Source organism: Corapipo altera, unplaced genomic scaffold (assembly GCF_003945725.1).
Source record: "Corapipo altera isolate COAL_440 unplaced genomic scaffold, ASM394572v1 70, whole genome shotgun sequence".
In the NCBI taxonomy this organism is placed as follows: domain Eukaryota; kingdom Metazoa; phylum Chordata; class Aves; order Passeriformes; family Pipridae; genus Corapipo; species Corapipo altera.
Window position 1 is genome coordinate 2161285 of NW_020884911.1, and position 23248 is coordinate 2184532.

General features: G+C 41.3%; 1 long non-coding RNA gene across 3 annotated transcripts; it reads right to left on the minus strand.

The window, feature by feature from the left end:
* Positions 1–191: 191 nt before the first annotated feature.
* On the minus strand, positions 192–23201 carry LOC113952100. 3 transcript variants are annotated; one of them, XR_003529391.1, is made up of 6 exons: positions 22063–23201; positions 20511–20734; positions 19685–19771; positions 16779–16837; positions 2316–2408; positions 192–1906 (listed from the first exon to the last, which is right to left on the minus strand). It is a non-coding gene; the product is annotated as an uncharacterized LOC113952100 (long non-coding RNA). The 3 variants fall into 3 exon arrangements; XR_003529390.1 differs by lacking the exons at positions 192–1906; positions 2316–2408 and adding an exon at positions 13574–14438 and having other exon boundaries at positions 22063–23196; XR_003529392.1 differs by lacking the exons at positions 192–1906; positions 2316–2408 and adding an exon at positions 13574–14438 and having other exon boundaries at positions 20511–20621; positions 22063–23191.
* Between the last annotated feature and the right edge of the window lie 47 nt (positions 23202–23248).

Here is a 23248-nt window from a genome sequence, read left to right on the forward strand (position 1 = left end):
TCACATCATAATTTATTCTGGTTAATAAAAGGTAAGGATTTTTTACCATTTACTTTGGTAGGAAAAAAAAGTTACAGTTAAAGTTACAGTTACCTGCCCAACTACTCTCTACCACTCTTCTAAAGGAAGATTAAAAACAAACAACCAAGCTCCCAAAAAAATCAAAACCCCCAAGGATTTCATTTTCAGCAACACTGACCTCAGGACACCTCTGATGACATTCCACATTTTCCTACGGCAACCACCTTTGCTGTATTCTGATTTATATGTAGAACATTGCGGAGTTTGGAATCGGTCCACTGTAACTGACCACTTAAATTATTGGGTCCTTACTTATTTGAATTATTAGTTCAGATTAATTGAAGAGGTTTGTTCCCAAGCCAGTGCTGCTCTTTTAGCCCCAGAGAACCTGAGCCAAACAGTACCATTCTTCAGAGTGACAGAGATGAAATTTTGGCTCACCGTCTTTAATTTTTATTTTTAAAAGTTATAAATATTGCGTTAACTGGGTTATGTTATAGACGGTGATCTCTTTAATTTCCACTCTTTTTATGGTCTGGTTTTGGTACAACAGTTGCTGCCTTTTCACTCCCAGCAAATCAAGCCCCAGAATTTCAAGTGAGATCTGTGTATAACTATATATACATATATGTATATATGTGCTATAAAAACTACAGCACAAATATCTGCATATGCTGCGTGTTTTAAACACATTAATCTACGGCTCTAAAAATATCCAGTATGTGAGCATTCTACTTTTAGGTCCATGGTATTTAAAATGGCTAAGGCTGGCTTTTTGCATCGCACACGAGGCTTTTTTCTGTCGGAAAAATAATAACTGTAAATCTGTTTTCTCATGCCCAAGTAGTCCTTGATGAGACACGTAAGGAAACGCGGTGTGGATTGTCACGAGCGGAGCAATAATCATAAAATTAGAAACAAAAGAATGAGACAGAACAAAGCCCCTTTTTTTTTTTTTTTTTTTAAAGATTCTAAATCACACACAAAACATTTGTTCTGCTCCAGCTCTTTGTGAACTAATTGGCTCTCCTGGAGGGACAGGTAATTGTACTTGACTACACAAGCTGTCCTGAAGCTCCCTTGGAAAGCTCCAGTAAGCTTCCAGTGTTAGCAGCCATCAAGGATTTCACAGGTCAGGCAGCGGATCGATACAGCTAAAAGCAGCAGGGACTGCAATGTCGACAGCAGGTTTCAGAAAACGCTGCAAGTGCCAGTTTGTTCCCCTTCATGCAGAAGCTCAAGACAGCTTAATTAACCCTTGGAAAATACAATTTATCCAGAGGCTCTGCGGGTCTGTACTGGGCCTTATTGGTGAGCTGATAGCGGAGATAGTGTAGCTGGCAGCTCTGAATTCCCATTTCCCCCTCGTGTGCTGTTGCAGTCGGGATGCAAACAAAGCCTGGGTTTGGGAGGATGTTGCCCTGTCCTGAGGAGCTGCTCCAGGAGCCCACGGAAGCAGCTGCTTTGTTAGAAGCCGGTGAGTGCAGCAGGAGCCCGGCCCGGCAGAGCATTGATCACTCACGGCCTGGGCTGTGTGTGTGTGTGTGTGCAGGGAAAAAAGAGAGAGGGGGAAAGAGTCATCTCCCACAGGTCTAAATGCTTCTTTGCCCTCTTGTAAAGATGTTCCCTTGTTAGTTGTCTACTTTTGCTGTCTTTTAATACCACATGGCCATGAAAAGTACAGACAAGGTAATTTTCCACATCCCAAAACACCTACATTTTAGAAGACAAAGAACTTGCCAGGGGTGACAGACCAGTAAGAAGTGAACTTGTCTGATGTGATATTCAAATTTGTGTCTCCAATGTCAGGCCAACAGGCTGAAGGGTTTTTCCTTCCACAGCTCTTTTCAAGCTAAGGAAATCTTCTAAGACACGCACAGAACAACTAAGAAAGAAAAAATATTCGAGTCACTGAGGCTTGGCAATTTTCACATAGAAATCTGCCTGTGAATTCAGGTAAATTATTTATACTATTAACTACTTTAAAATATTAACTATATTTCCATTAGTTTTTAATGTATATTATTTTGATTAAAGCATGTAAATGTATCTTGCTCAGTTTATATTTACTTCCTCTAATGGATGAAAACCTGCCCCTTTGGTTTGGGAACAGTGAACTCCCCCTGGAGGAAGCAGGGCAGACACCACTTCCTTTCCACTGCTTTGTTACTGTTTCTGGTGGTGAATTGAGGAACATTAGGCAGATAAAATCAAATCAGAAGTTTGATTTTTATGTGTGTGTGCACAGATCATTGCATACACTCACACACACACTTGAAGACTTGTGACATTACCTGTGCAGCTCTGAATCCACATTTTCATCTTCAGTAACCACTCAAGGCACAGGAATTTATGATGAAAATGCTGAACAACAAGCAATGAGGATTCTAAAAAAGCAAAAGCAGGCCAGACTATATTTATCAACTATATTCTTGTATCAACACATTCAGAAAAATGGCACACAAAAAGCCCTTGACAGAATTATTTAATGTATCTATGTCACAGTCCCCCTGTCCAAGGAACTAGATATTAATTTTTCAGGATAGCTTGTAGGAGACACTCTGCCAGAGGGAGAGGAAGATGCTGCTTGAAGGTCTGCAAGCAAAGGGTGATGGCAGACACTTGACACATTCCAACCTGGGGTTTTCCTACCTACTGGGGAGCCAGGAGGGTCTAGGACGGGTCCATCTCACATTTGTATTAATGACAGGCAAGAAAAAATAAACACTGTGGATGAAGAACTTAGACTTCCCCCTGGAAAGGGCAGTTCCACACCAGCAAAACCATCTTCAGTACAAGCACATTGCACTCTCCACAAGAAGAGGGTTTTGCAGATGAATTGGCAACAAAAAAAGACATAAGTAGGTGACAGAAAAGAAGTTTTATGGCCACTTACACCAACTGCAAGTCTGTCTCCAGAATCTGAGAAAACATCCTACTGCTTTAGAAGTCTTTCCTTCCAGCTTGGACTCCAACCAGAACACGCTTGGAAAGACCACAGAATCCAGCTGGCTATCCAAGACTGGTGACATCAAGAAGGATAAAAGAAGCATTGCTAAACATGTTATCCCAGTTCTTAGGAAAGCCTGAAACTGGACTGAGATATGTGAAAGAAATCGAATATCATTAAATAAGTGAAGATTTCTGACTTCAGAGTACACATGTATGTCCACGGAAAGGTACTGAGGTGCTCAGGGATGAAAAGAACTTTCTTTTTCTCTTTCTACCTCTGTTTCTGTTTTTCTGTCACATTATCTTTTTTTCTATACTGCCTTTTTACTTTTGTTTTTACTGTTTTGGGGTTATTTTGCAATATTTACCACTGTAAGGACCTGATCTCCACTGGAACCACGTGGTGCCACAACACAGCAACATCTGACCAGCTGTGGGGTGTGTGACAACAATCACAACATTTGTAGTTAATGCCACAATATTCTTTTGTGCTCATACAGGAGGCACAGACCCTCAAGGAGAGCCCTGCTTTGACATATTCCAAGCAGTGTTATTCATTAGAATCTGTAAGAGCAAAATCTAAATCTGACACACCTCCAAAATTCCATTTTAATAATATCAACAAAGAGTTTTACAGCCCCACAATACAATTTAAAAACTAAATCCTCCTGTTAATTATCAAGGAGTGCAGGTTCTCCAAGGTTGAGTACCTATTTCTCTTTAAAGGTCGACACTGTAAGTGCTCTAAAATCCACACACTTGCTCAAATTGCCTTGAAATTTGGTGTGCTCCTGGGGATCCCAGGCAAGGTTACACTCACAGGCTTAGGGGCACGTTTGCCTGGGCTTTTCAAGATATGCCTGAAAAAACAGCTTTTCCTGAGTGATAAAATGCTGATAAACTGGTTTTTCTATTCTTGCATATCCTTAGTGGGTCAAACCACAGCTTTATACAACGTTTAGATGTTCTTAACATTCAGCATTTGGCACCCTGAGAAGGCCAGTGTCTAATTCCCAGCCCTGAGAGATTACAGAACATATCAGGATTCTGAGATCAAGAGTGGCTTCCACCTTACTGACCAGCTTTAAGATGAGTTGGAGGGTACAAGAGGATGTATAAAATTAACCTGCTCTGTGCCTGGTGGCAGTTTTCCTTTGATCCTGCAAAGGAATTCTGAAAACCAACTGGGTTGGTATTGTCAGTGATGCAAAAACCTTCGACAACAAAGACATATTTTATCATGTGGGGTAAACACAATTAAAATATTTTTTTAAAAAGCAAGTTACACACATGAATTCTTGCTTTGAAGGCCAGGGAAACCAATGAGGGAAGGTTATAAGACTGCAAAGAACTTGAGGAGGTAAAGGAGGAAGGGGATGAACAACTCTAATGCTCTTTTTCTGCTCTCTTAAATGTGTTTCAGAGGCTCCTCCACAGCTGGTTCAGGTCCTGGGGAAATCCTGTTCCTCTGGAAAGAAAGGATGGCTGTCCAAAAGCATGTCCTATCCACAGGAAAGGAACAGAACTTTAAATCTGTGAAAACCAGGATATCCAAAATAAGATAGCTGCCTAGAGAGAAAACTCTCTAGGGTGGGTTGGCCAGACCTCACAGATGACTTGGACAAAGACCCAGGGAACAAGGCCACAGCAGTGGGCTAATAAAAAGTCATCAGGTTCCAAAAAAAAAAAGGGATTTATTGCCTTATTTCTAAAGGGATATTGGCTTAATGAGACAAGAGAAAGGGTCTGGAAATTGTGACTGGGGAGACTCAATGTTTTTAGGAAAGTTACAGAAGACAGACTCCCTCACCAGTTTTATACTGCATATTTAAAATTCCTGTAGCCATCCCACAATAAAAAAAAACAAACAACACAACACCCAAATGTTGGGCAATGTGTCATATTTGTGATTTCTCTGTTAGTAAGCAGGAATTTCTGATTACACAAAGCATCTGCTTGCTGATGGTGTTGTGAGGAAAATATGGTGGAGTTGATGACCAGACGCTGAGTTATTTCCCTGCAACAATTTGCTGAGGGGCTGTCTCGGCTCATCAGGGGGAAGGAGACTTGAGCTTTAATGTTGTTTAAGCTCAAAAAGTCTTAAACTCATGCCTGTCCCTAAGTACATAAAAGGAAGACTTCATTTGTGCTCCCTGCAATGGGATCAGTTTGTTTTTATTGAGAGCTTTGGAATTGGCAGTTTGAAGAGTCATAGGCCCCTCATTTTTCACCTTCACATGCCTGTAATGCTACCACACAAAAAACCCTCAAAACCAGTTTGTACATCCTTATATATGTGAAATAGGATGTCTGTGTATCTGCTTTAATCAGTAAAAAGTTCTGAATAGTGGTTTAAAAGATCCCCAAACTGTCAGTGTGGTCAGGCTGAAATAACTTAGAATTTCAGGTGAAAACAGTACTTGGAGAGAAAGTACCCCAAAAGGAATTTTCCCAGAGGAAACTCTGCCAGCACCAAAAATGGGTCAGTTGAGTTTGTGCTTGCACAATGTTTAGTCTAAGAACTCTTGATATGGGTATCACTTATTGTAAGTGTGACTTTTTCTGTCACTGTTCCAGAGAACAGTGAAAATCATTATATAACCTTTTGGATTTGTCCTAATTAGATTTTTAATATTTCATTCATGTATTTCCCTGATGTATCACATAAAAATCATGCAAAATAAAAGCCTACCAAGCCATAAATTCACTCCTTTTAAGTTTTGTCTTTTTCAAGTTCAGTGTCTTAACTCTTCTAACCTTTCATCACCATCATCCACATAAGGCCAAATGATTCTGGAAAGCCAGAAGGCATCAGGAAGGTCACCAGAGCCATGAAAACTGTCTGCTACTGCTCTATCCCAGAATGGGGAGACACAGAGGAATGGCACAGAATAAACATGGATTTAGGTCAGGAAAAATCACCCTCCTGCTCCTATTGCTGCCAGAGAGAGAGAGAGAGAAGAGAGTCTTGCTACTCCTGAAAGGAACTTTTTAACTCCCTTTGCATCAGTTTAGGAAACCTGGCCTAGACACTCCAGGAGAACTAATTTGCTTTTCCAATCTAACCAAAATACACCAGTGGCCAGCCACAGCCCTGAGAAGGGTCATGGTTGGTGATTTTACACAGAGCAAAGGGATTTTTCCATAAGAAATGTTGTAGTTGAAGGGGATGGAGTCCAAGACTTCAAAATGAAGCACCATTCAAATGCAGAGAGTCAGTATTGGAAACAGAGGATCTTTCCAGTTCCTCTTGCAACACTGCTCATAAAAGCAGGACCTAAATGGTGGGAAAGGAGGAGAGGCTGCTATGCAGCCACCTGGGTGATGCTCCGGGTATTTCTGTCAACACTGGTGGGACACAAACATTCATTAAATATCAAAAATACTGAAAACTATTTTCTCTCTTATTTTAACATAAAGAAGTTCTCATCAGGCACTTCACTGCAGCGGGGTGGCTCAGGCAGTCTGTGTCTGAAGGGTGAAGGAAGGAAAAATAACGAGAATGGGATGATCAGCAGTGAGCCCCTGACACGATGGCTGGAGAAGTCGCCAACACATTTCTGCACAGCCACAACAGCTCACAGAGCCAGAAGCCTCTGCTAACAACGAAATTTGTTGCTCTAGGTAACTACCCACAGGGGAAGTTAGTCCCAGTTTTCCCTTCAGAGGTGTTGTGGCTCCATTCCCTGAGCTTTTTAAAGGCCGGCCCTGGGAAACAAGCATATGGAAGAGGGTTTTTTGCCTTGCTAGGAAGAACACAAGGACCATATGGTTAGAAAGGGACAGGCTTCAGATTTTCTGTCAGCGTGAGGGCTGTGCACACTGCAGCACAGAGTAAAGCTTCTGAAAGCTGTGGGAGAAAATGGTTAGTGTGAGCTATTAACTTGGTAATTTTCTGCATGTGCTGGGCAAGGATCCTGGGAAATAGCAGGACTCTCTCTGCGGTCACAGGGACTGTAAAGCAACCCTCAAGAACTGTTTAGAGAGGAACCTGGTTTAAATCTTGAAAGCCTGGAATCACTTTATTTAGTCAGCAGTGGGGCAAAAGATGATTTAGAAATAGCTTCCTGGTGCGTCTGGAAATACATCTGTATTTCATCACAGAATGGAACAAACCCGGCGTGTTCCGATGCAGGAATGGGGTGTATGGATGATGTGTTCATTACAGGTACAAATTAGGAAGCTCCTTTGGGAAGATCAGGCTGTTCTGAAGGTCACTGTCAGGTCAGGTTTACTCCAAAGCAGCTTCTTTTTACAAAACCTGGAACTAACACACTTGGATAGGCTGGGCTGGATGAGTTTACATTTGTGTTTTGCTTTCTCATTTCAGAAGAGCCCCAAAGTCAGGCTTTCCTTTTGTGTCTCTACAACATTTAAGGACTTCACGCTGCAGTGTCACCCCTGGGCAGAGCTGCCCCGTGTCACTGCTGTCACTCTGCTCCTCAGGGGAGGCTCTAAGCCTGAGCCCTGGTTCACTGCAGCTCTGCTCCAGCAACAGGAGGCAACACTCGGCACTTTTTGGGCTCAAATTCCTTAGGACCATAACACAGGTAATAAGGTTTATGACATGGTCCTTACAGACCTTCTTTGGAGTAGCAGATGCTTGACCACAGAAAGAATCTGTGGACACCTTCAGCCCACACTTCTGCCAGGATCAGAACTTGAGAATTCTAAGTTTCCAACCTGTGGTTGTAGGTCGCTGCTTATCATGTGAAACACTAACAAGTACTAATGGATAAATTGCTTTCAGAAATTAACTTTTCTTTAAAGCAAAACAAACAACCAAGCCACCTCCAAGACCCAAACAAAACTGCCCACAAACATAACCTTTAAAATAAAAGAGGATGCTGTAAGCCAAGCTCTCAGAAAGCAGGCTAAAGGCAGCAGAAAAACAGAGAATTTGGGATGCAATTTTTAGCTGCCATTACACACAACAGGTCCATCACCACAGCAGTTTCCAAGAATGAAAATTCTGCAATATGAAAAACTGAATCAGACTGGAAATACACCTGCCCCAGGGATGATAATCCTGTCAAAAAAACTGTCCAAAACTCAGCTGAGTTTCCTTCTGAATTGAAGAGCCAAACACTTTAAGAAGAAGAGATATGGACCAGATTTTGTGATGTTTTTGTATAATGACAAAGGTCTTGTTGACAGAACTGCTTGGAAGAATCTTTGAAAACCTTCTGCAAGAATAAGTTGTGGAGGAAACCTTCCTTTTCTTTAATAAACTAAGATTTCATAACACTAATATAATGTTATACAAACCTTAACTAAATTAAAGTTATTCTAGATATGCTGTTCTCTATGTTACAATTTACTCAGTGGATTTGTTCAGAATTATAGAAAAATGACGAATCATTAGTAATTATAATCCCTAAATGACAATTTTAACAAGGGGGGAAAACCAGAGCAGAAAGCAAAATAGTTGAAAGAATTTTTGCTTGATTTAAATTAAAGTGTACCTGTGAAAAGCTATTTTGGTAGTGAGTTGGAATGCTACACGTCTCTCATACAAGGTACAATTCTATGGATTAAAATATAAAAATATAACATTCAAATATGTTTTAGACACATTCCTTGGAATCTAGAGATCATCTGGTATTTCGCTATGTTCCTGAGCTTCTCTTGGAAATCAATGCTTTTCTTAAAAAGAAAGCAACCAAACAAAAACCCAACTACAACAAACAAAACCCCACACGGATTGAGATATCCTGGGAAAAAATGCACATTCTTGGGACTGGTTGTTGTCCAACTTGGACAGGCACCTCCAAAACATGCAAGTCTCATCAGAGCCTAAATACTGATACAGGTGAGTTTGTCTGGCTCCCTTTGGTATCCACACTGCCAAATTTTCATTAATTAAGTCATCACAGTAATTGTCTGTGGTACCTCGATGAAGCAGAGACCTGAGGTGACCTTTAAAGGCTGGGAGTGACTTCAGTGCTGTGATCACACCACTGGTTCTCTGCTTTCACCTGCTGCCCTTTCAAAGCAGTGCAAGTTCTTTAACAGGTTTCCCCCCTCCTTTTTATGATAATCCAGAGTCTAAAGCTTGGTGCAGACAAGAGACTTGTGAGTAGATTGATGCATAAACTACAAAGCTTTTGGATTTTTTTTTTTTTTTGCAAAAGTGCCAAATCCTCAAATGCCCTTGTGTATGAGCATCATGTGTCACTGGGGACAGTCCCTCCCACACCAGCTCACAGCACATTATAACACAGGAGTGCTTTAAAATAAAAGAGAAACATGCAACAAACTCGCCTGTTCTAACAAGAACAAAACTCTGAAGAACAGCAGAAGAATAATTCACGGAACTCTTGGACTTTCCAAGGCTTTGTCTATGTTTCTGTTTCGTCTGCTTGTGTTCCTCGACTCATGCAAATGCCAGTATGAAAATCACCCTTATAAACACGGCCCTCTAAGCATTTGTGGGTTTTACTGTGCATTTTGAACAAGCTTTTTGATATTTTCATTTTACAACCAATTAATGAAAGCCCACTCTGAGCCATAAAGAGGAAATAATGTCAGGTTCTGACAGATGTTTTGTATGCATTCTGCATTTATTACAATGTTTTCACTGTAAAGTTGGAAAGAGAAACTGCAAATAAGGTTTTGTTTATCCATTGCACCTTAAAAATACATCTTGGGGAGCCCTCAGGAAAATAAATGAAAAATCATCCCAGGCATTGAAAACAAAGTTCCTAGAAGTTACAGAAGCATTCCTGCCCAAAAGAACAAGCAACTGTGTTCTTTCCTGATGCTCTTTTACCTCTCCTTTTACAATCACTTTAAACCCGGGATGTAAAATGTCTTATTACCGTTTTTCCACTTACTGCACTGGATGTCCTTTGCCTTGTGTTCCCTGGATTTCCCTGCAGGAATCAGGAGCTGGATGACTGTCACCAGAACCTTCTGCAGAGGCTCATCTGTGGCTTTATCCCCATGATTATTGCCTGCAATGGTCTCATTAGGCTGTTTTGTCCCCAGCTACAATAGGAAGGTGGCTTTTAAGCTTTCCCTGTTTAGAAATGACCTCTTTGTCTAATCCATAAAACTCTTTCTTCCCTTAAACGTTCTTCTTTTAAAAAGCTTATGGCAGCAATAATAGTAAGTAAGAACAGTGATGAAATTAAAGCCTTGCATTAGACAAATACAAAAGCATCACAGTAGTGAGGAATGAAATACAGAGAGTGTGTTTGGAATTAACTTGCTCTTCCTTTTGCCAAAGCCTGTATCAGTACAGAAAAACTGAGGACAATAACTAACTTGCAAAAAACTAGAAATGAACCTCACTCCCTTGTGCATTTAGCTATTAAAAAAAGAGATTTAAAAGCCACAGTGGAACTCCACTAAAGAGTCAAGGAACAAAGCACACGAGAGCTACAGAATGACAAGATCATTGATAGCTTGAGGGAAACTTTGGGAACTTAGAAACAGAAAGAAAGTGTTGTGAAAATTAAGCAATTCTAATTCATCCAGTTGTGGGGAACAAGTGCCTTCTGCAGGGCATTAATACAGACTGAACTGGTTTCTTTTTGGATTACAAAATTATGTAAAACTACTGAGCACAACTGCTATGAAACTAAAAATAATGCATATATCTGATTAACAATACAGCTGAAAGGTCTAGAAATTCCAGAGCTGTGAAGGCTGTGACAGCCTCTGTGATCATCTGTTCTAATAATCACAAGCTATAAAACTTCACCCTGTAATTTCCACACCCAAGTCAGTTAAAGGGGCTGAATTTGTGGCCTATCATAACTTGGTGGGATGGGAGAGCGGATAGAAATTTATTTTGAAACAAAGATTACTTTCATAGCCTGTCAGGAAGAATTAATTTCACAAGATCCCTGCAAATCTTTCTCTCCTCTTCTGTAATTCATATTTTGTGGTCAGTACACAAAGCAAAGCAAAATGGTTTCTGGACATTTTAAAGTCAGGCCATGTTTGGAAAGCTGAGGTACAGATTTGCTTCCTCTCTCCCAATCCTGTGACTTGAAATCCATCTGGAATGGCCTCCTTTTGGTTGTGGTGCTCCTTATACAATGTCCTTACACACAGCCCTTCTATGGTGTTAGTGCTGCTCTGCTGTGGGGGTAACATTTCCCTTGGCTGCATTATTGCTTCTTACTTGCCTTGGGGACAAATTTACACAGACCTTCCTTATGGATTTTCTGCCACCTATTAGAATAGGGACTGTAACTCCATTTGCTTTATGCATATTGTCTCTCTCATTTGGATTCAGGTGCCCTTCACTCCTTAAGAGCAGGGTCAGCTCTTTAACAGAGGAAAAGTGGAAGGCTGTACTTCCCAATCCCAAGGGGATGGGATCCAGGTGGTCATCCTTGCTGGATTACACATGGCCCTTGTAGAGCTCATAATGGTTTCATAAGAATGCAAATACAACTCTATATGACTTTATAAAGCCACGTTGCACACAACTGTTGTACAGCTAAAGCTACTTCTTTCTCCTCAATATGTTTCATGCACACCTCTGCCAGAAATTTAGCACATGCCAACCAAAACCTCTCCCCAAAATTCCTAGGGTGTCAGCTGGTTTCTAGCTTCCTTTCCCCACGAATTGACTCCCCCAGGTGCTGAAGTGAGCCCCATTAACAAGAAGGATACAACAGAGAAGATCTACTGGCTTCCTGTGCATGGACACAGGCAGGGGGGGAACAGGGGAGCCTGGAAGGTGTGTTTTTTCCCTGCTCTAGTCCCACAGAGGCAGGCAGAGAACAGTGGGTGGGGGAGTCCCTTTTCCCAGCTAACAAGTGACAGGACAAGAGGAATCATCCTTAAATTGCACCAGAGGATGTTTGGATTGGACATTAGGAAAAAAATTTTCCATGAAAGGGTTGTCAAGCACTGGGACAGGCTGCCCAAGGAAGTCATGGATTCACCATCCCTGGAGGGATTTAAAAGAGGAGCAGATTTGGAACTCAGAGACCTGGTTTAGTGTGGCCTCAGCAGTGCTGGGTTAACAGTCGGACTCGACCATCTTAAGGGTCTTTTCCAACCTAAATGACTCTGTGATTCCATTCTGTGTGAACAAGGGGACGGACTGGGATAGATTATTAGAGCTTAATGACCCCTTGATTAATTTGTTGCTGACATTTACTCCGAGGAGGCAACAGAACAGTGGAGAGAGCCAAAAGCAAAGGGAAGGCTGTCTCTGGAGACTGGCTGGGTTTGGTGTTTTCAGTGCTTTCAGTGGTTATGCTAAACAGCTGTTTCATTATTTATGTAAAAAGCAGTAGCACATGAAGGCTGGGATTCTTGGAAGGAAATCTTTTTTCTTTTCTTAAAGACATGCCTCTGGATTCCTGCAAGTGATATTTACATCCTTAAGGGATTTCCTCAAATGCCTTCCCATGCCAATCTACTTTCCATAAGGCCCCGATGGGATGAACCACTCAATTACAGCAGGTCACTGGAGTGATGTAATGACAGTGTGAGGGACAGACACTCACACAGGGCAGTTCCATCTCATACAGGCAGAAAAATTGTAGTGATCTCACCTGATTTCTAGGATTTTGTGAAATTGTAGATACCAAAGCAAAATATATAGTCTTGAACTTTTATGCAATATTAATTTACACCTTCAAATTGTAACTTCTGTGTATGGTACAATTAATTCCTCGACCAGTGTAAAAGCCCTCATTAGGTGTGCTGTGCCACAAAAATTTCTGTATCATCTAAGGAATCAAATCCCCAATGAAGACATTAATACAGTACATTACACCATAATGCACAAAGAAATCAGATGTTTCTTACAAAAACTTTAGAATCACAATCCTTTTACAACATGTGCAACTCACAGACTCTCCTGACTAAAGGTGGTAGTTTAATAGTAATGTTTGGACTTAGACTTGGGCCTGTTCTTGCTTTACCTTTCCTTCCAGACTATGGATGCACCTCCATCAGGGGTTTAGTTCAGATCAGGGTTACAATTTCGAAGCAAAGCTCCTGATTGTCTCCCCTCACCATGCCTTGGTTTGTGGTACAAAACAGTTGAGGAGCATGAGAACTAATTCCTTCAGGAGTGAAAGAAGCCATGTGAATTTTGGAATGAGTGTGGATACCTCTAGAAAGGTGAGTTCTAGAACACTGATGCTGTTGGGCTGAGCTGCCTTTTTCAACTCTGCACATCAAGCATTACTGAAAGCCAATCCTGTGGTGTCCCTGAAGGGTGAGTAAATCTGATCCATGTATTCCTGATGCTGGGAGGAGAAGCTGAATGCAATGGCCCCCCCTGACAACAGCACAGCACCGGCAGGACAACCAATGGAAAGCCTGACTTCTGCTCCCCTCCCTCCTGCAGCAGGACATGGAACTGGAATGCCAGTGAATGAGAACTGTTGCTAACTGAGCTCCTGCTCAAAGGGCCCAAAGTCCTTTGGATGCCCCAGCACTGAAGGAACAGTTTCTGGTTTCACACCCCCTCTGATGCCCTATTTGCAGCTCTGAGGGATGGCTGCTGTGATGTGCCCCACTGCCCATCCCCTGGCTCGCTCAGGAATTCACAGTGCCACTGCTGTGGCTATATAATACCTTAAATATTGGCCACACAGTCTCTACTGAGCACTTAAAGCAAGTCTGCAGTGTACTGTAGTAAAGCAAACAGCTGCACCCTACACAGAACAGTTCAGAGCTCCAAATGAAATACTGGAATGATCTCTCCAGTGCATCCAGCTTTATTGCACAGAGAGATGAGTCCATGAAGACTGTATACACAGAAGCATTATTTTTTGATGGAAGTATAGTACTTAGCTTTTAGAGAAGCAGTGCTGACTGGTTTTCCTGTGCTCCACTTGTGAGCACCGTGTACCCAGCTGTCCCTTTTCCACAGCTTTATGTATCATCCCATGTATTATTGATAGTAGGGAAAGGCAGAGCCACACAGGAGTCAGAACTCGTTTACATTTCAGTTACGTGGTACAGCTATTGATGCTATTGTGTCAAAGGTATTTCTGTTTATTCAGCACTCTTAGGACCCATGGAGAATGCAAATAAATTTAAAAAAAAAAAAAGAAGCTTCAATTAAAAGAGTTGTGATATTTCCTCCAAAATATATTATAGCTCTATATTGATTTAATGGCCTGTTACTTTTAAAGTGACTGCTTTTAAAACAGTTGCACACAGTTGCCTTTATCACTACAAAAGCACTGTCAAGTGTGGAAGTATGGAATTAGTGCACTTATGTTAAAGAAAATTAAGGTAGAATGCCCATCTCCTTAACTTTATGTTCCCTTAATAGACACTCATTCTTCATCTTTTTCCTTTCAAATGTAAGAAAGCTTGAAAGATTTAAACCAGGTTTCGTTTAATAAGAGAAAATAAGAAGCCTGCCACACAGAAAATTACTAAATTATGCTCAGTTTAGGGGTTCCACTCTTCTCTTTTGCCTCAGGCTTTTGGGACATTAAGGCCACGTTATAAATCCTGGTCAGTGCTTTTTTCTAAAGAGCAGAAATGAGAGTTTATTAGCATCACAGTGGTTGCCTCAATAATGACAAAACAGTTGCTCATTACTGCTCATTAGATTCATATTAGATTCATTTGCAACAGCAATACATCTTCTATTCGTCCTCGATTGCAAAACAACAGATATGATTTGACACCTGCTGTAGTACAGAATTCATTAGAAAGTAATGATACAAATACGATTTCAATGGATGGACTTAGTCTTCTGCCCAGATCTGATGGGTCTAAAATTTGTCATTTAATGTAGAATTTATATAGGATAAATACCCCAGCAGGCAACCAGCTCCTTTAAATCATGTGCTCCAATAAAATATCACACCCAGAAGCAGACAAGCCAAGAGCAGACACACAAACAAACAAGCAAATTCACAGGACCCTCTGCAGTAGCATACATTAACTGTGGCTGCTGATATCCCTAATATGGAAGTTAGTTACTCATTTTTGAAGTCACAGAAAAGTGCAAAAAAGTTACATTTTCATCAAAATATTAAGCCAACAAGTAAACAGGTCCAATTTTCCCTTGAAAACTTCTGGGACAAACTGAGCCCAGGATGTTACTGGAACACTTGTTAAATGCCATTGTCTTAATTTACTGGAATAACCATTATTGTATCTCTACACTTTGGAAGCACCAAACTAATAACAGTGCTTAAATTGGCTGAAATCACTTCTTTTCCTAGAAAATCCTGTGGGGAAAAAACAAAATTATCTCAAAACTCATCAGTTCTTGCCCTTTTCTCCTGTGCAAGGGATGAAAATATATGCAAGTAATAGGTGTTCACATCACGAAGCAGAGAAGGATGGGTTGATTGCAAAATCTAGCCCTGAATACCCTAAAATATTATCATACCTACCTATAATATACATCATAATACCTTCAGCCTCACTATTACCTTTCTGAAGGTACAAAACAAATATCCTGTTTCTGTTCTCTGCCCAGCTCTCCATCCAACTATCAAGTTAATTAATTCCCTACCACTTACTGTTTATTCAAAGGGGTTTCCTTGTGCTCCTACCCCTCGACACACCTGACATCTGAAAAACCACAGAATTCTGCTTCCTCTGCCTCTGGCAAGAAATTTCTTCACAGTTTCTCATCAAATCTGTTTCTTACAAGAACTGCTCTCCAGCAGAAGAGTTGCTCTTCCACTCCATAATCCAGCTCTGCTTTGCACAGAAAAACCTGGATGTGATCACTGCCCTCTGCATTGTTTGAGCCAACTTTCATGATTTAACACTTACAGAGTGGACAGGGCTGTAAAGGTGAATTCTCAGTGAAAGACCACCAAAAATGTATTCTGAATTTCATCGTAAAAATATCTGATTTGATACAACCTAGAATCAGGTCTGACTTTTCTTCAGACATCTAAGTCCTGTTACCTGCTCACGGTCATCCTGTGATCCTCCTCTTCTTCCTCCATACCAGCAGTTTCAAGAAGCAAAGCCATTAAGTTTTGTACCATGAAATTCTGTTTTGTTTCTTACACCAATACTCCAGTGCCTCACAACTTTATTCTTCAGCAAATTGGTTAAGGACACACCTATTTTGCTTTTGTTGCCCATGACATCAGTAATACTGAATGACACAGGTCCTGAGGTAGATCCCTTGGAAACTGGTAACCTCTCTGTCATCTGGTATTTCCCCTTTCAGTTTATTACTCCTTGCCCACTGTTTAATACTTTTTGCACTTATTCACACATTCTCTAGCTTAATTAATAGTTTCCCATGTAATTCTGCATTAAACACCTCGAAGTCCAAATGAATTGGTTCTATCACACTTCTCTTGTCTAGCAAATCAGTTTTCTTAGCAAAGATAGATACCAAGTTATTTTGGCACGATGCAAAGCAGCAGTGCCTTTTATTCCACTTTCCAGTTATCACGATGGACTATGATTATTCCTTCTGTCAAAATTAGTTCTAAAGCTGCAAAGTTTTGAAGGCAGGCTACCACATTTTTAGTGGCTTATGTCACAGCCCTTTCTTAATGGTATTTCCTGTATGGCAATGTGTGATACTGCACATATATATTTCCTTTGGTTCTAATAAGCTATGGAATGGAAGTTGTCATCTTGCCTCTTGACTGGTGTCACCTGGCACAAACCACTCAAAATATGTATTAAACAGAAAGACTGCTGATAAAACAGGGTTTATAAAAGGCATCCTTTAGCTAAGTGGGCACTGTTTTCTCAGGAATTATAGGAACTATTTAAAGGTTATTTCAGTGTGTGATCTCATATCCCTGCTCTTTGTAGAGCAGACTTCAGAAAAAAATCACATACAATTCCTCTGTGAGGAGTATTTAAAAAGAACACACCTGTCTTGGTTCAGCCAACCATTAGAACAGCAGCTCCAAGCCTGGATTTTCAAGAGTCACTATAAATGCAAATCAGAAGAGAAAAATAAATTAATTGAAGCGAACCCTCACTTGACTAAGACAACTGCTTTTAAAAATCAGCTGTTAAGAAAATTCCTAACCTGATTATTGAAGAAATCAGAGCCCCAGGCACTGAATCCCAAACCACCAAATTATCCCATGTCTTCTCTCCACTGTGATTCTGCTCATGGAATGGACCCCATGGCAGTGGGTAGTGGAGCACCATCGGGTCAGGACAGTGCTTTGCTTTCCTGGGAATGCTGGACACATGACACAGCACTATTTTATCAGGCAAACCATACACTGGATTTGTCACTTCACCGCTGTTTTTAATGGAAAAACTCCCAAACACACCCCAAAACCAAAAAACCAAAACACAACAACAAACTGAAAGGAGTCTTAATGGTCATTATAATCAACAGCCTCCTGATCTCTGCTGGGAAAGAAGGCATTGGCACCCTGCCTCCTTCCTTCTGGATGGGATCTGAGACTAACAATGCAAATATATTAATATTGCATGGTCAGGGCTACTTTCTATTAATATGCCATTAATAAAACAACCTTTGCACTACATTTAAAGATCATGAAGATCAATATTTATTCTGAGGTCAGGGGAAAAAAAAAATCAATCTTGCAGTAAAACGAGTCATATTTAATATATCCCCTCATCATAATTAAGTTTATACATAAAAAGTAGCATTGATATGTGAATAATGAATGCTATGACAGATGAGTTTCCCTTCTTGAACAACTTCATGTGGTTAATCTGAGAAATGGAAAGACTGAAGTGATTATATCCACCTTCTCCCTGAGTGCTTTGCCAAATTCCTCTTGGCTTCTCTAGACCTTTTCACATACATTGCAAAAGAAGCTACTGCTTCTTGTTGACCAAGAACACTGGTGTGCTACTACTAATATTCCTGTAATCTCTTTATCCCATTGCTGAGAATCTCAGTGCCCCCAACCAAGCCACCCAGAGTGCTTCAAATGGATAAAACGACACAAAAATGAAATTATTCATATAAAATCAGTCAGTAGCACAGCCAGGATTAGGACTCCAGGAATTAGTCCCATAAGGGAAATCATTCCTGATCCCCCTCTCTGCTCTAGCCACTAGATATCCTGCTCTCCCTGCAAATACAAGCCATTCCCAGAGCAGCAATAAACTCAGATCACCTCTTCACACATTTCTGAAAGTAAACATGGAAAAGAGAACACTTTTCCTTCAGTGCTCAGAAATAAGTGCTTTCTAAAGGCACGAGCAAGAAAACCCCTGATACTCAAGAGACAAGGAACACACCCAGGGTCTGGCTGTCTTTTCAGCTACAGTGACAGGAACAGGGAGTCACATCTCATCCCAACAGCCATGAAAATCAGGAGAGCAGGAACAGGCTCGGGGACAGGAATCCCGGTCCTGGCTGGACAGATTCTGTAACTCATTCAAAAGCCACACATCCCTTACTTGCTTCAGGGCTTTTGGTGCTTCTGTTGCCAGGTTTGCCCTTGTTGTATTGATGCCCTGATCTGGTTAGTTCAGAACTGGGGCTCAATTCCATGGCATCGGCAGCAGGGGGAGTGTTGAGGGAGACTGGGTACACAAATTCCAGAGGCTAAAGCGGCCCCTCTAGAAGTGTGGGAGTCATTCATTCAGGCTACTTTACATTAAAGTAGATGTCACCTATTGCCATTGTCACCTCCTGTACTTTAGCAGCACTTTACAAATAATTCCCAGTATTATATTTCAGATGAAATTCCCAAGATCTCCAATCTTCTGTATTTTCTTTAAAGAGAGGAGTATTTTCTTACCTGCCTTTTAAAAGCCTCAGCTGTTTTCCTCCGCTCTGTTTAACATGTAAAAGCCTTTAATACTTTAAAGTTACCAGGAGATGCAAACTACAAGAAGTGTCTACATGAAAAACCTGAATCAGTCAGGAAGTTGGTAAATGATGTCTCCATGCCATCCATATTGAGTGTCCATTACTCCTGGACATAGCACATTAACTGACTCATTAGCTATTGCAAACCATATGGACTTAGGTTTGGGTGGGTTGCTCTCATAATATCCTGAGGTGAGCTGCCTAATTATTGTAATTAGGTGATCTCAATCAGGGGGCAAGTCACACAAAATGGAGTCAGGAGTCTCTGAAATGGGTGTCAGACAATGACTGAGTTGAGCAACATGGCCCCTGGATGTTGGAGATCCCCTGATACTGCAGAAAGCAATCACTTCCAAAGTTGTGAGGAAGGGGCAGCGAGCACAGTGACAACGGAACAGGCACAGCCAGAGCAGGGGACTCTGAGCAGATGCACCAACACAAATAGTTTTCTCAGCAGAAACTGGGAAACTTGATGCCTGGCTGTCAATGGTCTTAATACAGAGATGTTACATCTCTAGAGTAAATTTAGCCATGATATTTTAAGCAACAGTGAGGTCTGGAGAAGGGGGAGTGGAATTAAATGTGGAAGGGCTAAAATGTCAGTGTTAAATACCACAAAAGCATCACAATGCAACAGTGAGAGAAGCTACAAGTGCTCACCTGCTGCAGCAAATTTGAGGGCTTTGAGTATGTGATACTGTAAGATTTCGTATAATTGACTGCAACAGTCTATATTCAAGCTCGGGTTTCAGCAGTGAGAAGAAAAAAAGATTAAAATAAAGGGAAGATGGATGAATGTTCAACGCAGAGTGCTTTAAAACAAAGACAGAAACAAATGCAGTTGAACTGCACCCAGGATAAATCCTCCAGGGCAGGGCCTGTGGCCTTCAGCTGTTTGCAGCAATCTGATAGCATTTTTGGTTGATACTGGTAGGATTTGTACACTTTCACTCTTATTAGAATACACACCTTTCTCTTGTAAGGATTCTTGAAAATAGCAGTAATGGTGGCTGTATCACCTTGAAGGGAAATTGCTTCTGTAATAATTAGGCTTTCCTGAAAGAAACAAAACCAAGCAAAAAAACCACCCTGGTATCTATAATTATTTTGGCTCTTCTTGTCCCCTGCATCACCTCATTTGCTAATTTGTAGCAACTTTGAAGGCAACAGAGGTTTTAAGGTGCCTAAATGAGGCTAACGTTTTTTTGGGGGAGGGTTGCTAATGCCCTGCTGAGCAGAGCAGGAAAAAAAAGCCTTGTCTCCAGTTCAGCCCAACAGGAAAAGAGGATTCCTTAGTCACAGACACAGGGATGTGCTATTTATAGGGCCAAAGGGCCTGCTATCAACTTCTAATCTGGTTAGAGTCTTTCTCAGGTAAAGCCTTGGGGCTGTTGACTTTTAAAAATATGTATATGGGAATTTTGTGTTTTGCAGCGTCCAAAATGGACTTGTAAAAAATTTGCTAGTAACGTTCACATGCTATTTTTTGTGGGCCTACTAGTTACTGTTATTTATTAATAAAGATCTGGATTTAAATAATAAACTGATTCTTCAGGAGTGGCCTGGTATGTGCAAGAAACTTTTCCTTTTAGTACTTTTTTTTGTATGAGTGATATTATTAGCCTCCATTACATTCCTGTGCAATTGCCTTTAAGGGTTTTAAACTCTTGTAATGAATGATAAAAGCTTGAAAATCTTTAACTTCATACCTATTCTCTTTCAAAAAAAACCCCAAACAAACCCCAAACAACCCAACAATCCCACAGTTATTTTCCATGACTTGTAGCATACGTACCTTAAACCCTTTTATATGACAGAATGTTACACTGTGTGAGCTGTGGAGGAGCTGCACGTTATCAAGGATGGCTCAGGCTTCAGGTATTCTTCCATCTGGATGAAGCTGAAGCTGTAAATCTGCAGTTTCTTTTGCTAGTACAAGAAAACTTTTATTTAAAAACCTTAACTACCTCTGCAGGTGTGTGTTGTAGGAGTCAAAGGGATGTCATGTGGTCTTGTTGCCTAAAACGGAAGAAAAGAACTTTCTGGACAATATTAATATAGATAAAGACTTCAGTTTTTGAAAACCAGTAACAGATTGCATTTTGCTACTGTATCCATTAGCAATTAAATAGACCCCTGTGCACCTATTTTTACTTTTAGTTTGGCTATTAGCTTATAATGGCTATTTTTGAAATAGCCTTTTTTTGATTACTTCATTATTCCTCAGAACTGCATGAACTTGTTTTCTTCTTTTGTGATCTCCTCATGAATAAAAAGAGCTAAATGAGCTCAAAACAACTCATATTTACAAGCTGGGAAGTTTTGCATTGAGCCACAACCTTTCATTAAATCAATGTGTCCTACTAATTTGCTGATGTTAAAGTATCCTCAGTGGTTCTGTGGGGACAAAAGGCAATTCCAGTTCTAACATACTTACAAATAAAACAAAAATAGGAATATCTAATCAATTCTGTTTCTTTAGGATCATGTCTCTTACTATTCATTCGTACTCAATCTATTTTTTTTTCTCCACACAATTTCTACAAATTTGGAGTCTTTTAATTTATGGTGTTTTCACCTGGATCAAAAAAAAAAAAAAAAAACAACCAACAACAAACTGTCTTGAGATATGTAACAATGTAGATGTCTGCTTGCAATGTAATACTATCACTGGTACCTGCTAAATGTCTGGATGACAAAATAAACCACATCTGATTTGTTTTACTTCCTTATTCTGGTGAAATTTTGTGGGCAGGGAAAAAAACTCGGAAGCAGGAAGATCCCCAGCACACTTTCATTTCAGTTTAATCATGTGGACACCTCTTTGCAATAGGTGAGCAAAAAAAGCTGTTTCCTTAAACAGAGGCTTATCCTCTGATTCCCAGGCAAGTATTTAGAGACAATTTACTTCTGAAAATATTCTTCACTCCTGGCAGAATAGTAGTTTCACCCCAGGTAACAGATACCCCAAGCACTGCTCAAATTGAGCTAAAAGTGTGAATTCTCTCCATAAATGGTGATGGTTTCTTTGATGCTGGACTGGGCATCTGTGGTTGTTTGTTTCTTTTAAATAAACAACAAAATGCCAGCACCACCCTCCTACAGTCTGTTTTGACAGCTGCTGCTAAAAGGGGAAACCCTATGAAACGCTTTATGGCAATCTTGAATTTCTACCCTTTACGGCTGAGCTTTCTATTGGCAATTTTTCAGCCGGTCCTTTCACTGATGATAAAACCACAAAGTCTGCAAGACTGATGAAGCAGAAAGGGTTGTTACATCAAGGCTTAATGTACTGACAGCAATACAGACTTTGCAGTCATAATCTGTGTCACTACTTTTAAGTTCACCTGCAAATTATGGGGTTGCTGAAGACGTTCTGGATTTTGATTATTCTGGAACTTTTTTAAAAACTTTTTTTTAAAAAAATGACTTAGAAGTTTAAGTTTTAAACCTCCCCCCCTTTTTTTTTTTTCCTCAAAAGGACTTGTCACTATGCTGTGGTGGCCCACAGTGAGCTCCACACGGGGGAACGGGCCCTGATAACAAAGCAAAGCTGACACAAAATGGCGGCTTGTGCTCAAGATGGCGGCTTGTTTCCCTGGGATCTTGGGGAATTAAACCCCACCTCACTGTATCCTTTATTGCCAAGGTGATGGCTGATCCACCCCTGGGTCAGCTGTCTGTCTCCTGGAGCACTGGCTAACCCACCTGAGGTGGCCATTCCCCGTGCTGTTTTGGGGTACCTGTGTTTCTGTGTGTAAATCGTGATCCCTGTCCTCTGCCAGGAAGATCCTGAGGTAAAATCGAAATGGCCTGAGGAGTGGCACTATGTCAACTCTGTGACTTCACTGCACCTCCTGAAGGGATTTGCTACACCCAAAACCCTTGTGAGCTGAGCTTTTTTTTTTTTTACCTCAGTCAGGAAACAGTCTGATCACCTACTTTGCTAAGCACCAAATAACTTTAAAAAAAAAAAAAAAAAAAAAGGAAAGAAAAAGTTTCTAACTTGCAAAGCCCAGATTAAAAAAGCTGGAGAGCTGGAGCACTTGAGGCTGAGGCGGCCTTGCATGTCCTCTCTGCCTGCTCCCTCTCCCTGCTGCTCCGTTTCCAATCTCCCATCTCCCTTCTCCAGCTCCCTTTTCCTCACCCCTGAGGCGAGAAGCCGGAGCCTCTGGGGCTGAGGCGGCTTGGCAGGTGCCATCTCCGTCCTCCATCACCTCCCTGAGGCGAGGAGCCGGAGCGCCTGGGGGCTGAGGTGGCTTCGAGGGCGCCATCTCCCTGCTCCGTCCCCCATCCCCCTGTTGTTCCGTCTCCCAACTCCCAGCTCCAACTCCCCGCTCCATCTCCCCACTGTTCTGACTCCCAACACGCAGCTCCTTCTGACCGCTTCATCTCCCCGTAGCTCCATCGCCCTGAGGCGAGGGCGGTGTTGGCGCCTCACGGGCGGGCTGAGGGGAGGCGGGAAATGGCGAGCGCCCCGCCCCGCTGAGGGCCCTGAGGCGACGGCGGGTGTCCCGTCCCGACCGGGGCTGG